The 15,134-nt window shown below is 35.2% G+C and overlaps 1 pseudogene across 2 annotated transcripts; it reads left to right on the forward strand.

Annotated features, from left to right (window-relative positions):
• The first annotated feature begins 5,333 nt into the window (after positions 1 to 5,333).
• On the forward strand, positions 5,334 to 8,696 carry LOC147552925 (phosphatidylinositol 4-kinase gamma 7 pseudogene; annotated as a pseudogene). 2 transcript variants are annotated; one of them, XR_015236993.1, is made up of 2 exons: positions 5,334 to 5,566; positions 6,123 to 8,696. The product of XR_015236993.1 is annotated as a phosphatidylinositol 4-kinase gamma 7 pseudogene, transcript variant X1 (transcript). The 2 variants fall into 2 exon arrangements; XR_015236994.1 differs by having other exon boundaries at positions 6,264 to 8,696.
• The last annotated feature ends 6,438 nt before the right edge of the window (positions 8,697 to 15,134 follow it).

Genomic DNA, 15,134 nt, shown 5'->3' on the forward strand with positions numbered 1-15,134 from the left:
CTACCTTCACCGGAATTGGGTGATCGGACATGAAATTAGTTTCTTCGGAAACGAAGTCCGACCATTGAACTACCGGTATGATTTCATCTTCATCTTCTTTAATGTTTCATCTTCTTTAATGTTTCATCTTCTTCTTCTTCTTTAATCTTCATCATCATACAATCATAAGTTTTATTTAATGATGTTCAATCTTCTTATAAGATTTTTGAGTTTTACTTCTACATTCTCTAATTTCTTTAACAAGGTAAAATCCATTATACAGATTTTTGTTCTAAGAAACTAAAAAGTACAAAGTTAGATCTATTTTTCGGTTTCTCTCTCTAGAAATTACGTTTAAGCAGATGTTGATGTTTAACAGACAAATTGTCAGGTGTTTTAAGCATGTTAAAATATGTTGTTCGTTAAGGGGGTCTGTTTCCAACATTGTAGTTGACATTCTTCAAAATGTCCGGAACAAAATCGCAAATGTTTAGATTAGAACCCAACATGTTTGCAACATAACTTTAAATGTTTCAAAAAACCCCCAAAATGTTAAACGAATAAAAAAAGGTTTTTTTACCAAGTAAAACCCTAAACAATCATCAACATTCCCGTGAATGGCTGAAACATAACCCAAAATGTCTTCAACATATTTGAAAATGTTTCCAAAAACCCCCCAAAATGCTAAACCAAGAACAAATACTTATTTACTCAGTAAAACACTCGAAATTCATCAACAAACCCATGAATGTCTGGGACAAAACCCAAAAAGTACAAAGTTAGATCTATTTTCAGGTGTTTTAAGCATTTTAGAATATGATGTTCGTTAAGGGGTTTTGTTTCAAACATTTAGGAGTTTGTTGATGATTTTTTGGGGTTTTACTTGGTAAAAAGCTATTGTTCTTCGCTAAGCATTTTAGGAGTTTTTTTGGAGACATTTACAGTTATGTTGAAGACATTTGGGATTCTGTTTCAAACATTTAGGGTTTTGTTGTTGATTTTTGGGTGTTTTACTTGGTAAAAAAGCTTTTGTTCTTCGTTAAGCATTTTAGGGGTTTTGGGAAAAATTTAAAGTTAAGCTGAAGACATTTTGGGTTATGTTTCAAACATTTAGGGGTTTGTTGATGATATTTTTTTTTTACTTGGTACAAAAGTGATTGTTCTTCGTTAAGCATTTTTTGTTGTTCAAAATACCGACACTTCTTCAATAATGAGAACACTTTCTCTTTTGTTAAAAGCATACTTATCAATTGTTTAATCTATATTTTTGCTCTTCATATTCGGGATTCATTCTGAATGAGAATGTCTTTGACATTTTTCGCTAATGCTAAACATTTTTAGAAATGTTGATAACGTTCGTTTTAATGTCTCGAGCATTTTCCAATATTCCTACTGCATATAATCATTTGTTCATTCCGCTTGCAGAATTTTCATCTATGAAACCGGATAGAGTACCTGTTACTTCTCAAATAATGATAAGAAAAGCTAGTTTGTGAATCATGTCGAACCCAATTGTAATTGTCATTCTTCCGTATGTCTCCAACATGAATTAGATATTTGCAAATATGTTGCTTATTTGTCTTAGAAACTCTTCTTTTTGTCTATGAATTTTATATATTGTTCCAAACATTCTAACTCATGTTGTATAGTGAATGGATCCTTACATGGCTAACTCTTATTTTGTAAATTTCTTATTCATCCAAAAGAGTGTCAAACAATGTAAAAAACGCACCTGAAGAATGTCCATAACATTATTGATTGTTTCTTCATATTTTGTTTAGTTCTTGAGACAAACTGTTTATTGTCTCTGCATCTCATATATTTTGAAGAACAAATTTTTTGTTAACTTAATCATAAAATGTTATGAACATGTCCAACATTGTAGGTGACATTCTTGAAAATGTCAAGAATAAAACCGCAAATGTTTAAATCATAACCCAATATGTTTTCAACATAACTTTAAATGTTTCAAAAAAAACCCCAAAATGTTAAACGAATGACAAAAGTTTTTTTACCAAGTAAAACCCTAAACAATCATCAACATTCCCCTGAATGTCTGAAACAAAACCAAAAATGTCTTCAACATATTTTTAAATGTTTTCAAAAACTCTCCAAAATGCTAAACTAAGAACAAAGACTTTAAAACACCCAAAATTCATCAACAAATCAATGAATGTCTGGGACAAAACCCAAAATAACTACAACAAACCAGTAAATATTTGAAACAGAACCCAAAATGTCTTTAACATAACTATAAATGTTTTCAAAACCACCCAAAATGCTAAACGAAGACAAAAGTTTTTTTTACCAAGTAAAGCACTTAAAAATCATCAACATTTGCCTGAATGTCTGAAACTGAACACAAAATGTCGTCAACAAAACCATAAATGTTTGAAAAAGAACCCCAAATGTCTTCAACATAACTTGATTGATGTTACCACCAAAATCCAGATTTTGTGCCTTAAAAAAAATTAATTGATGTTTTAAACATTTTAAATTTGTTTTAGAAACAATGTTCATGCAACGAGCAAACTCGAAAATGTTTGATTTATTTAGTCAGTTTTATCTACATTCCCGATTTTGTTCGAAGATAACATCCATTTTTTGCAAACAAAAAAAAGAAAATAAAACAGAACACTATTAGCGAACAAATCATATTGACAAATACAACACATCAAAATACTTCTGACACATCTTAGTTTGTTCAAAGCGAAAACAAATTTGCTCTTGTTTTTTCGGTTTTGCAATAAACAAAAGAAGCTTATTGCAAAAGCATCTGCAAATTTCCTCACAACAAAATCCAACCTATATAAACATGTAGTTACAGCGGAAATCCCACTCTAAGAATCCAAAACATTTTGAGTTTTGTTGACACGAAAACAATTATTTTCATTAATTTTCCAATCTTCGTTAAAGTTGTCAATTCTGCCCGTTTTCTTTGTGCAAGTTTCTTCTAGCCCGACTTTAAGGTACATTTAATCTGGACAACTTTTTTATCCCAAGGATGTTTTTCCTCTCTCCTTCAACCACCTCTGTTTCCTTCTCATTTCTCCCTTTTCTTTCCGCTTTACGGCAGCAAATGGTTCCTTGCATAGGACAATTATAACATTGTTATCAGCTTCAGAAATTTTCCAAAAACATATAGCATGCAAACTTGGACACAAACATAAATGTTGTCAACATTTCACAATTTGATTATTATTCTGAAAATGTACAGTAACATTTTAAAATATGTCTCAAACAAATAAAAACTATCAGAGAGCAACTTAATAAAAGAAACCAAACCCTTGGTATAACTAAAACATATTTGAAATTGTTTGGAACATTAATGTACTTGCAGAGAGAAGGATGACAAATGAAGTAATTAAATCTTTATTGCTAATAATAGTTTCGTGCTCAAAGCATTATTGCAAAAACATAAACATCTAAGAAGATGTTGATAGCAAGTTAGGAATTGCAAACATCAACCAAGGAACTGCAACCGAAAAATCATCATTGCCGAAAATATTATTAAGTTAAAAAACACAATCACTAAGTGAATATTTGGAGCAAACATTTTCGAGTTTGGCCCCTGAATCAACATTGTTTCTACAACAAATTTAAAATGCTTAAAACACCAACAATTTTTGTAAGACACAAAATCTGGATTTTGATGGTAACAACTATAACAATACTGAAAACATTTTTCAGTTTGCTCGTTGTATTAACATTGTGCTAACAACATATTCTAAAATGCTTACAATACTTGTCAATTTGTCTGTTAAACATCAATATCTACTAAAACGTAATTTCTAGAGAGAGAAACCGAAAAATAGATCTAAGTTTGTACTTTTTCAGTTCTTAAAAATGACGAAATATATAAAATATTTTCTAGTTTGCTAGTTGCATCAACATTGTTTCTACAACAAATTTAAATTGCTTAAAACACCAATCAATTTGTGGAAGGGACAAATCTGAGTTCTGGTGGTAACATCTATAAAAATGAATAAAACATTTGTAAATTTGCTCGATGTATTAAAATCGAACTAAAAACATATTTTAAAATGCTTAAAACAACAACCAATTTGGTTGTTAAAAATCAAAATATGTTAAAAACGTAATATCTAGAGAGAGAAACTTAAAAACAGATCTAAAATTGTACTTTTGTTTTCTTAGAACAAAAATATCATATTAAAGTTAAAAGAATAGATCTAAAAAGATATCAAACATTGAAGAACAAATCATATGCTTAAGTTTGAAGAACAAATCATATGCTTAAATGAAGATGAACAAAACATGGTGTTGATGATAAAGATGAACAAAAATAGATAGAGATTGTTAGCATGAAATGAAGGTGCAATGAAGATGCTTAAATGAAGATGAACAAAACATGGTGTTGGTGATAAAGATGAAAAGAAATAGATAAAAATGGTTAGTATGAAAATAAAGTGAAATGAAGATGAATCTAGAGATAGAAAAGATGGAAGAAAGATGAAGATCAAGAAATACTTTTCTGTGAAGATAAAGTACCTGTAGATGGAAGGGGAGAGATTTAAGGAGAGAGATTGCCGGCGAAATGATCGGGATGCTCAGTCCGGTTATGATTTGTGTGTGATATTTCGCTGCCAAATATGAGAGAGAGAGAGAAGATGGAAGGAAAATAGTTTTGTAGAGAGGGAAACTAAATATATACAGGAAGTTTGAGAGGGAAAAAAAATCCTTAATATATAAAGGGCAAAAGAGGTATTATCTGAAAATATGACTACTTAGAGATGAGTAAATGAGCATTGGGATCAGGAAAAGGGTTTGATCTTTGTTTATTTTAAAAAAATGGGTTTTTCAACTAATATTAATACATAGTGGGCCTGGTTTTGTATTTGAGCCCATTTTTTGGGTTTTTCAATAAAAAATTCATCTAGATATTTACACTGGCCTTTTCATGATTCATACAAGTTTGCCACCTTAACAGTAAACAATCGGTGATGTTCCCAACCGAGTCCAAAATGACATTTTAGAAATATACAGGGGTATCTATGTCAGATCGAAGTTTCGTGTTTCTCAAGGCCCAAGAAATTGAGGCAAGTAGCCAAGTATTGGGTGCTCAAGAAATCGTAAAACGTACCGATTCGTTGATACCGGTTTCTTAATATCCACCTCATCATCCAATACTTTATTTCCACGTCTTATCCAAATTAGTCAACCACCGTTCAAACATAAAAATGAATGTTAATTTACACGGTCAAGATCTGACCGTTAAATCTAATCAAACGGTTAATATCGAATTCTGGAGTATTCTTCTGATCTAGAGAGAGAAAGTTTCCTTAACTATGGTTAGTTTCTTATAAACTCTTTCCTTTCAGTGTCATTTTTCTTTCACTTGAAGAAGATTTTAGAGAGAGAAAAGAGAGGAGAGTAAACATTTGGCTTGATGAACAAAGATGGTTGGATATTACTACGAATTTCAATCGAATCTTAGCCGTTAAATCGGTTTGTTAGGATTGAAATCGTAGATCTCCGATCATATTGCTTGCTTTCTTCAAATATATCAGATAATGGTGTTCTTTTCCTCTTCAATCTCAGTTTTTTGTTTCAACATCTTCATAATTTGGTGAGTTTTTTTTTTCTTATATCTGTCATCAGTTGTGGAATTGATCTTAACCGCTTGATTTGATTCGGTTTTGAAAGAGCTGTGGATTTGAAACTTTCGGATGATTAGTTTAGTTGATGATCAGTTGTGTTTAATTCTTAGTGTTAAATTTGTAAAGATCTTATAATTGTTTCTTGTTCCGTTAGAAATTAGTAAAGGTTTAATATCGTAAAGCAAATTGTTGAACAAAACTAAAGCATTTTAATTGATTTGCACCAGCGACTTTTTTGTTGTTGAAATCACTGAAATCAGTAGATATAAAAACAATTCATGGATGAATGTTTTCTTTCTCTCTCTAAAATTTTGAAGCCATTCATGTAGTGGACTGATGGATGAATGAAATTTGTTCGTTAATGTTTATGCAAGTAATAGATCTTACTTTTATAGATTTGAATTTTCAGATTCATTTGTGGTTATCTTCTTCGTTTTTGTGTTTGATTTATTGGGGTAATACAAGAAAACCTCGTTTTCCCCTTCTCTCTCTAATAAGTTTAATGTTTGTGTTTCGTTTCATCAGGAATTAGATTGCTTTGTCAATGTAATCATCATTCCTCTGGATATTTTTTCCTGTCTTGTTCATCTTGTGCTGTTCTTTTGAATCTCTGATGTGAAGATATGGAACTCAAATTCTAACAAGTTGATGTTAATGATTGTTCAGAAAACTAAAATCATTTTCTTATACATTTTGTGGGCATTTGAGCTCGGTGCCGTCTACTTGAGAGAGAAGGGGAAGCTCTCCTGTGTCGCCATCTTCGCTGATAGCTTCGAAAACCACTGGTTTCCCCCTTCCTTCCATGTCTCCTAATTTGGATAGTCCTGTTCAGACACAGATTGCAGTTGGCCTCTTGAATGGACATGGTGAGTACTATGGGAAAAAGGCTGAGGGGAGACCACCTGCGAAAAGGAGAATCTTTGTGCAAACTGACACGGGTTGTGTCTTGGGGATAGATTTGGATCGACGAGATAATGCCCACACTGTGAAGAGGAGGTTGCAATTGGCTCTCAATGTTCCGACCGATGAGAGTTCATTGACGTTCGGTGATCTAGTTCTGAAGAATGATCTTAGTGCTGTTCGAAATGATTCCCCACTTCTCCTCACTAGAAACCTAATGCATAGAAGTTCATCAACACCTTGCCTATCTCCTACTGGAAAGGATCTTCAACAGAGAGACAGAAGTGGGTTGATCGAGATATTAGGGCGTTCCGGTCGATTTCTTCCAATGAAACAACTAGTTAAGGACATTGTGAAAGCCATTAAGATTGGTGTCGATCCAACTCCCGTTTGTAGTGGGCTTGGTGGTGCATACTACTTCAGGAACAACGTAGGTGAGAATGTTGCGATTGTGAAACCCACGGATGAGGAACCCTTTGCACCAAACAACCCTAAAGGATTTATTGGGAAAGCTCTTGGTCAGCCAGGTCTAAAACCATCTGTAAGGGTCGGTGAGACAGGGTTTAGAGAAGTTGCAGCTTATCTTCTTGACTATGATCACTTCGCTAATGTGCCCCCAACTGCTCTTGTGAAAATCACTCACCCAATATTCAACATCAACAAAGGGGTAAATTGCACCAAGTCTCAAGATAGAACACCCGTTAGCAAGATTGCTTCGTGCCAGCAGTTCATTCGTCATGACTTTGATGCTAGTGATCATGGGACCTCAAGCTTTCCGGTTTCATCTGTTCATAGGATAGGTATATTAGATGTTAGGATCTTCAACACAGACCGGCACGCCGGAAATCTTCTAGTTCGGAAGCTGGATGGATTAGGCCAGTTTGGTCAAGTCGAACTCATTCCAATTGACCATGGCCTTTGTCTGCCGGAGAACTTAGAAGACCCGTACTTCGAGTGGATCCATTGGCCACAAGCATCGATTCCTTTCTTTGAGGATGAGCTTGAGTATATTGCTAATCTTGATCCAGTGAAGGATTCTGAAATGCTCAAAATGGAGCTGCCCATGATTCGAGAAGCATGTATCCGGATTTTGTTTGTCTGCACAATTTTTCTCAAGGAGGCAGCAGCATTTGGTCTATGCCTTGGTGAGATTGGCGAGATGATGAGTAGAGAATATAGGAGTCGAGATGAGGAACCAAGCGAGCTCGAGCTTATATGCATAGAGGCTAAAAGACTTGTCAAAGAGCGGGAGTTACTGGCCCTAGATTTTGAAGCTGTTGATGAAGACGAGTTTCAGTTTGACATAGACGAAGATGAAACAGAGTCTCCACCTACACTGGTGGAAGATTTCATGGCGAAAGATTCATTGCATTATGGTTTTAGAGGCTGGAACCCACTCTCCAAACTAGACGAAGCAATTGAGGAGGAAGAAAGTGAAGGCGAAGAACAAGCAACACCCACATTATCTTCTGCCACTTCAACCAAATCCTTAGCTCCAACTATATCGAATCTTTCAATGTCTTTGAAGAATACTAGTCTGAACAAGAAGCACCCATGGTTCCAAGGAGTGAAACTTGAAAGCTCATTATCTGGTCCAACATCAGGAAACAGAAGTGCAAATGAACAGCTTAATGGCGGTGCAAGTTTCGTAAAGCTAGCCGACATGAACGAGGAAGAATGGGGATTATTCCTCGAGAAATTCCAGGAACTACTTTACCCTGCATTTTGTAGCCGTAAGACTGATGGTATCGGACAGAGGCAGAGGCTCGGCACTTCATGCCAGTTTTGAAAGACTACTACTACTACTACTACTACTACTACTACTACTACGAGAGATAAAACTGTGCTCGTCTGTTAGGTTGTAAAAAGCAAGAAAAGAATAAAGGTTGTTGGTTATGAATGTGGGGAAAGTGATGGGTACTTCATGGTTTTGGTTTTAGGGTTTATCTGTTTGGAGAAAGTACTTGTTAGTTATAGTAGTGTTAGTAAAGGAGGAGGAAGACTGGAGAGGTTGAGTTGGTGTAAATATTTGTTTAGAGTTTGGGTGGTGATTTTGTGTAGAAATCATCAATCTAATGGAGTTAATCTCTTATATGGTTTGATATCTTTTTTTAGCTTCCCTTTGCTTGAACACTTCCCAAGTAATGTAAGTACAATAAGATTGTTATATCACTAATCTTTTAAATCTAAATTTACTAATGCTATATGTCATATTAGAAATAATAGTGTTTGATTTATTTGACATAGGATGTTTAAATGACTTTCTCTGTCGAAATTAAGCTAGTGTTTTTCCTGACGATGATAATTGATTTTAGAGTATCTGAATTGTCTGAATATCGGAGTACTATTTATTTGAAAACGAACTATAAATCTCGACTTGAGAACATATTTATTCTTCAATATAGATGAAATTTGTAGAGTACTATTGAGTTAGGATGCTTTACGATGTCTTCTTCTTTGAAGGACAAAATATTAGTTAATAAAGATGTGATTAACAAACTTTCGGCCCTTAACTTCGATCAAGTCCAGTGAGGGTCGGGTGGCCTCAGCCCCACCCTCCAACCACAGTCGGCTGGGGCGGAGTCCCAACCGACTGCTTCAGTCGCCCCTAACATTAGGGGCGACTGTTGGGGACTTCCAACGGTCTTGTTGGGGATGATCTTCGCCGTTGGAAAAATCTAACGGTCAAGATCTTCTCCTATTTATTTTTTTTCGTTTTTTTAATGTAATTAGTTTAAATTTTTTTTCAACTCAAAAAAACTTCACATTAATAATTAAAATACATTGAACGAAAGTGTCGGTCCCCGAATAATTTTTCAATTTTGGAAAAAAAATATTATTTCGAAAATAGTTCAAACACGTGTTTTGTATATACACAAAACCACACACGTTTCTCGCACACCAACAAAAACGCCACACACGCATTTCCCACATAAACAAATTTTCGGCCTCAAGAGAGCTAGGGTTGGAGCTGAATTTTTGAGGCTCAGTAAAAAATTTTGGGTGAAAAATGATTTTTTCGACTTAAAACAGACTGTCATTGGACTTGCTCTTACTAATTCACCTGTACCAAAGATATTTTTAGTAAGGTCTGAAAAGAAAAAATATTTTGGAGCTGAGGAGGAACAAGAAGACATGACATGTTAAGACAAAGAAAGGAGGTTTTAAGAAACCTTCCAAATAGAAGATAGGGTTTAGTCAGTAAGAGTCATTTTCAATGACTGGGTTACCCCTCATCTTTGTTATAAGCAAACAACAAGATTGCCTATTTTATCCTGTAATAAGCAAGCATGAGTTTTTCTTTTGTAGGAAATTAGTCTATTCTGTCAACCTCAATTGTGTGTGATTTGTGATAGGGATTAAGAATAATGGTACCACATCATGAGGTGGCACCCCTATCAAAACATAATCCACTTGTTTGTTATTTTTATTCACCTACTTATCTTCAAAATAGGGTCAATTAGCACAGTGGACTAACACACATGCAAGATGTACAACCAAAGAACAATAATGTATACTATACTTCTTGTGTCAAGTCTTTAAATTCGCTCCATTGATTTAGCCTATTAATCGTTAATGATCATTTTCTTTTTGGGAGCAACCATGACATTATATTTTGTTTGAATGTCCATAAAGATATGTATACTAACAAGGCTGAGAGGGAAAATAACGTTTCTTTGTTTCTTTGAATCGTATCCATCGACATACCTCTACCAAAATTATTTTGCCATATCTATCGCGCATATTCTCATTTTTCTAATTGTGAGTTATTCTCATTTTAAACTTCTGTCCATGCTCTGAATGCCTACCTATAAGGTTTCTCCCACTGACTAAATCTCCATAGGAGAGAAAAGAATATAAATGTCTCTCTTTTTTTATGAAGTTCTATTTCCTTGCTTTGTTGGGTAGAAAACAATTTGGTGACGGGAACCTAATCCATTATAAAAGGCTGCAAAAAGTTGAAAGAGAGATGAGGGATGGAAGCAAAGGGACCTTGTAACATGACAAAGGGTGAAAATAATACAAAGGTTGGGCCGGGGTATGGGGGGCAGTGTTAGTCTCTCACTATCTCTGACATGCACTACTAACAGGAGTCCACCACTTTATCTCCACTTGGGGTGCAGATTTTAAACCATTGAACACGAGAAATTTTAAGTGCACATCTTATCACTAATCATAACTAAGATAATATTCTTAACTTCATGGTGCAGAAGGGTAGTCTAGTAACTAAGAACAATGACGTGCTTGATGTTTTGCGAGTACAGTGCAAATTTATGGTTGGGGGCCCAAAGTGTGAAAATTTAAAAGCTAATATTCGAACTAAACTAGTTGTTGATGTTATTTGAAGTACATCCATTATTTACCGAACTAATTTGATTAAAAAATATTTGATTAATAAAACATGTCCGGCAACCTGCTAGATGTGATGTGAGGGATTTCCTAGTAGGCATGTTAACTTGAGCACCAGCAGACCAATTGTTGTTTCATTTATTAGTTTACAATTCGTTCTAATCAATTAGATTTGAAGGGACCCTTAAGAGAGGAGGGACTATTGTGGTGGCATTGTATACATCCTTCTGATTAGGAATATATTATCTTGGTTTTCTCTCCACATTATCGATTGATTTTGAATATGCAATTGAAAAAATCAAATTCATACCAATGTTGTTTAAACACCATTAATTCATTTTCATATTTGGTGGACTTACATTTTTAAGGAGGTCTTTAGTTTTTTCTTTTTTTTCGAAAGAGGAGGTCTTTAGCTGTACACGTTGTACAAAATTTTTGTAATCTTTAATTACTTTCCCAACAGAGTGATGGTATATTTTTCACAATGTAGCAGTAAATTCAGCCAGTTCTTTTGTTCAAAAAGCAGAGGTCAAAAGGAAGTACAAAGCATCCTTCCTCGGCTTTACACAATATTTGCTTTGACCAACCGTGTTCATGCCCTTTCTAGTTTTTTCTTGCTTTAAAGATACAATGATGATAGGGGGACTTCCTTGGCATACATCCCTTTACAGTGACAAGGCCATTTTGATCTTTTGATAGTTTCTGTCAGACTGAAAAGACCAAAATAGTCTTGTCTTGTGAGGGGGAGTAAACTTGCGAGTATGCCCCAAGGAATCCCCATTTCATTTTCCTTAAAGATACTAAGAGCCTTAATAGAGTCACTTGGTTGTCAAGTGGTTGGTAGTGTTGGTCAGAGACAGATTCAAGGGGGTGTGAAAGTGTACAATTGCATATCCTCCTGAAAAAAAAAAGAAAAATATCATTATTATTTATATTTTATATCTATATATATATATAATATAGTCAATCATGTGACATATTTTTTTCGTGAAAATTGCGTTTTGACCTGTTTATTCATTTGATAAAATATTCAACACCAAATGATTATTTTTTTTGGATAACATCCTTAATACAAATAGGTGCAGTAGGTCTCATTTATAATTTGCTTTCTTTGTTCTCAAAAGCTTACTTTGTTCTCAAAAGCATGTTTAGCCAAAGAATGAGTTGCACTGTTACTCTCTCGAGGTACTAATTTGAGAACAACGGCGAGTTCTAAGTTCTTCTTCATGATCTCTTCGTATCATGAATCTCGACGAATATTGCCATGACTTTCCAGGGGGAGTGGTTCTAGTTAGGGGTGGGGATCGGGCGGGTTCGGACGGGCTCGGACATAATATAACCGGGCTCGGGCGGATCGGGCACTACATTGTCTAGCCCGCGACTAATTGGCGGGCGGATCGGGCCGGACAGAAACAACAAATTGAAGGCCCGTAGCCCGTCCGAGCCCGAGCGGGCTCCATCGGGCTCGGGCCGGACGGGCTCGGGTGTTTTATAAGAAAAAAATATTTAACTTGTATCTTTAAGAAGCCTCCCATCCTTACATAAAAACTATCAACCCTCTCTGATTCTAACTAACAGATGTGGGGCTAACAATTTTAGTTAACAAACCTTTCTTCCCTTTGGTTAAGTAAAAGACTCCAAACCCTTTGTAATTATAAATACACAATGTGGGACTAATACTTTTTAAATTTTAGATTACTTTGCATCTTTTCCTTCCTTTAAATATAAGTCTCCAATCACCTTTAAGTCTAAATAGACAATGTGGGACTAATGGTGTTTCCCTCTTTTCTTAACTGATACTTTCAAATGCCTTATAAAGCAAACCGAATTGTGGGTTATTGGATCGAAAATGAACAGGCTTTGTACCTTGTGAAATATTCTTCACATCGTCAAATCCTTCCGAATGATCAGTATCATCTCTACTCTTTGCATCCGCATGAATCAACTGTGCCCTATTATTGGCATCACTTGTACCTGAGAACTCGTCCCAACTATAAGCACCGTAGTTTTCTACTAATATATGGACTGACTGTGGCGGAAATCTTCTTCTATGAGACTAAGACATTGTTTCTTGGTAAATCACTTTTGCGGGTTCGGTTTAAGAAATCATGAAGTTCCTGAATGCAGATTCCACAACATTATAAGATAGACCAAATGAATTTTCTGTGTCACTTCGATTATTTTTGACGAAATATTAGTATGCATTCAATACCCATTTCAAAGATTGTAATTAGCTTTCAGATAGTTCACATGAAAGTGTTGTGAACATCATTCTTAATGCTCAACATGTCATTCCACCGTTCCTACCTAAATCTCATGAGTTATTCTTGATTAGACGATCAAAATCTTACACGATGGATATTTAGATTATTTGTATTACCTTATCATATATGATGTAACTTGTCCATATCTTTCACGGATGTGGTCATAAAAAAGATCGACTTTTTTAGTGATATTTAGGGAGTGGAGCATCTGGTGCTTATGTCCAATATATGTAAGTGTGTTGTCGGAAGGTTATTATTCATGGAATCGTGGTCAGATATCATTGAAGTTTCTTTCATCAAAATGCAAGATCAAATTAGTTTCCTCACCTTCGGATTTATCATTTCAGTGACGTCCGAAATATGGGTCCTACATCAAACAAACGCGTATTGAAGATCTATATACTTTTTGTCTTCCATTAAAACATTTAATCTTTTATACCTCATCTTCTTTAGAGGTGCAACAGATTCAGATGATCCATCTTTAATGGATCCATTCTGAAATATAACTCTCTTATTGTTTTGATTGATGCGGAAACTTTTGTTCTCTTTTAATATTGTATCCTGATGCTTAGCTCTTTTCTTGCAAAGGGTAATAAACCGATTCTTCCCTGCATTATCCGTCCATCTATTACCAAATATGTTTTGAGTCTGCACACAAGATTTTCACTATTAGACCCAAACCACAACTTCATCAACAAAAGTGGGTACTTTCTATTTAATCAATCAAGATGACAAGAACAGTATTAGATGATCAAGGAAAGGAATGATCCATCAAAACAAACCCTCTTATTGGGATCAAATCATCACAATTAACAAGTAGTCAAGTTTCATCTAAAGTGCTTAGAGAAAAAAAAATCTTAATAAATTGCAAAAGTGTTAATAGAAGAACACTAGTTAGTACCTCACATAAGAGCATGTCTCCAGAGGAAGATAGTTCTTCCGTCCGTCATGTAATTAGAACATGGGCTTGTGTTTCATGTGTATGATTCATTGTATTTCAAAAGAAAAAGATTGGGATGACCACTTGACTTAGGTCCCCTACAATAAGTATAGTTACTTCTGTTCTATGTATCTCTTTATTGCACTTCCAAAGAAAAAGGTTAGAATGACTGCTTAGACTTAGGTCCTCCCAAATAAGCATGGTTTATGATTTGAATGATGGAGTATGCACATTAAAATACGGAGTAGGCACGTTGATCATGCCTATTAAAATGTATTAAGTATTTATAATGTCTTACAAAATTTTGTTTAGAAAAATCTATCCAAATATTTTTTGTGTTTGAAAAATAAAACACATCAAAGTTAAGAGGAAAAAAACACATGGTCATAGAGACCATTTGATATAGTCAATTACCATTGACCATGTCCCATAGTTAGTGAAGGTCACAAGAAGGCCAAAATCACACAACAAACTTCAAGGAAGCTTCAAATTTTAATCTCACACCTTTGAGTTAGAGATAAAAGAACCAAAGGAAAGGTTATATATAACCTCTTCCTTTGGATTTGAAGATATGCTTTGTTTAGGCACAAACTTTAAGTAAGCTCCATCTATTAAACCCACATTGTTGGGATAAAGGTAAAGAAGCAAGAAGAGAAGTTATATCAACCTCTTCCTTTGCTTCACAAAACAAGGTTTGACAAAAGCCAAAATTTTTAGTAGCTCCAATTCTTTAGTCCCACACCTTTGAATCATATAAATTTCATTAGGTGATATGGGGATGAAAGGGGTGCTTGCTCGGGTAGTATTAGTCGGGCAGCTAGCAGGCGGATCCTCGCGGACGGGTACCGGGCGGATATTTCGGGCCGGGACTCGGATACGAGTGCTTGTCCGAGGCCCGCCCCCTATAGCCCGAGCCATCGGGCTGGGTAAGCCCGGCTCAGGTTGCAATCGGTTTTCGGATGCAAACGGTCCGGGCGGATCGGGCCGGATCTCGGGTTCCCGGACCGTTTTCCCACCCCTAGTTCTAGTGTGTCGAACGTGCTTGTAACGCCGTTCCGCCTCACCTTCAATTTCATAACATGT

Source organism: Eschscholzia californica, unplaced genomic scaffold, assembly GCF_041429995.1.
Source record: "Eschscholzia californica isolate CP2 unplaced genomic scaffold, dmEscCali1.0.p SCAF_3, whole genome shotgun sequence".
NCBI lineage: Eukaryota > Viridiplantae > Streptophyta > Magnoliopsida > Ranunculales > Papaveraceae > Eschscholzia > Eschscholzia californica.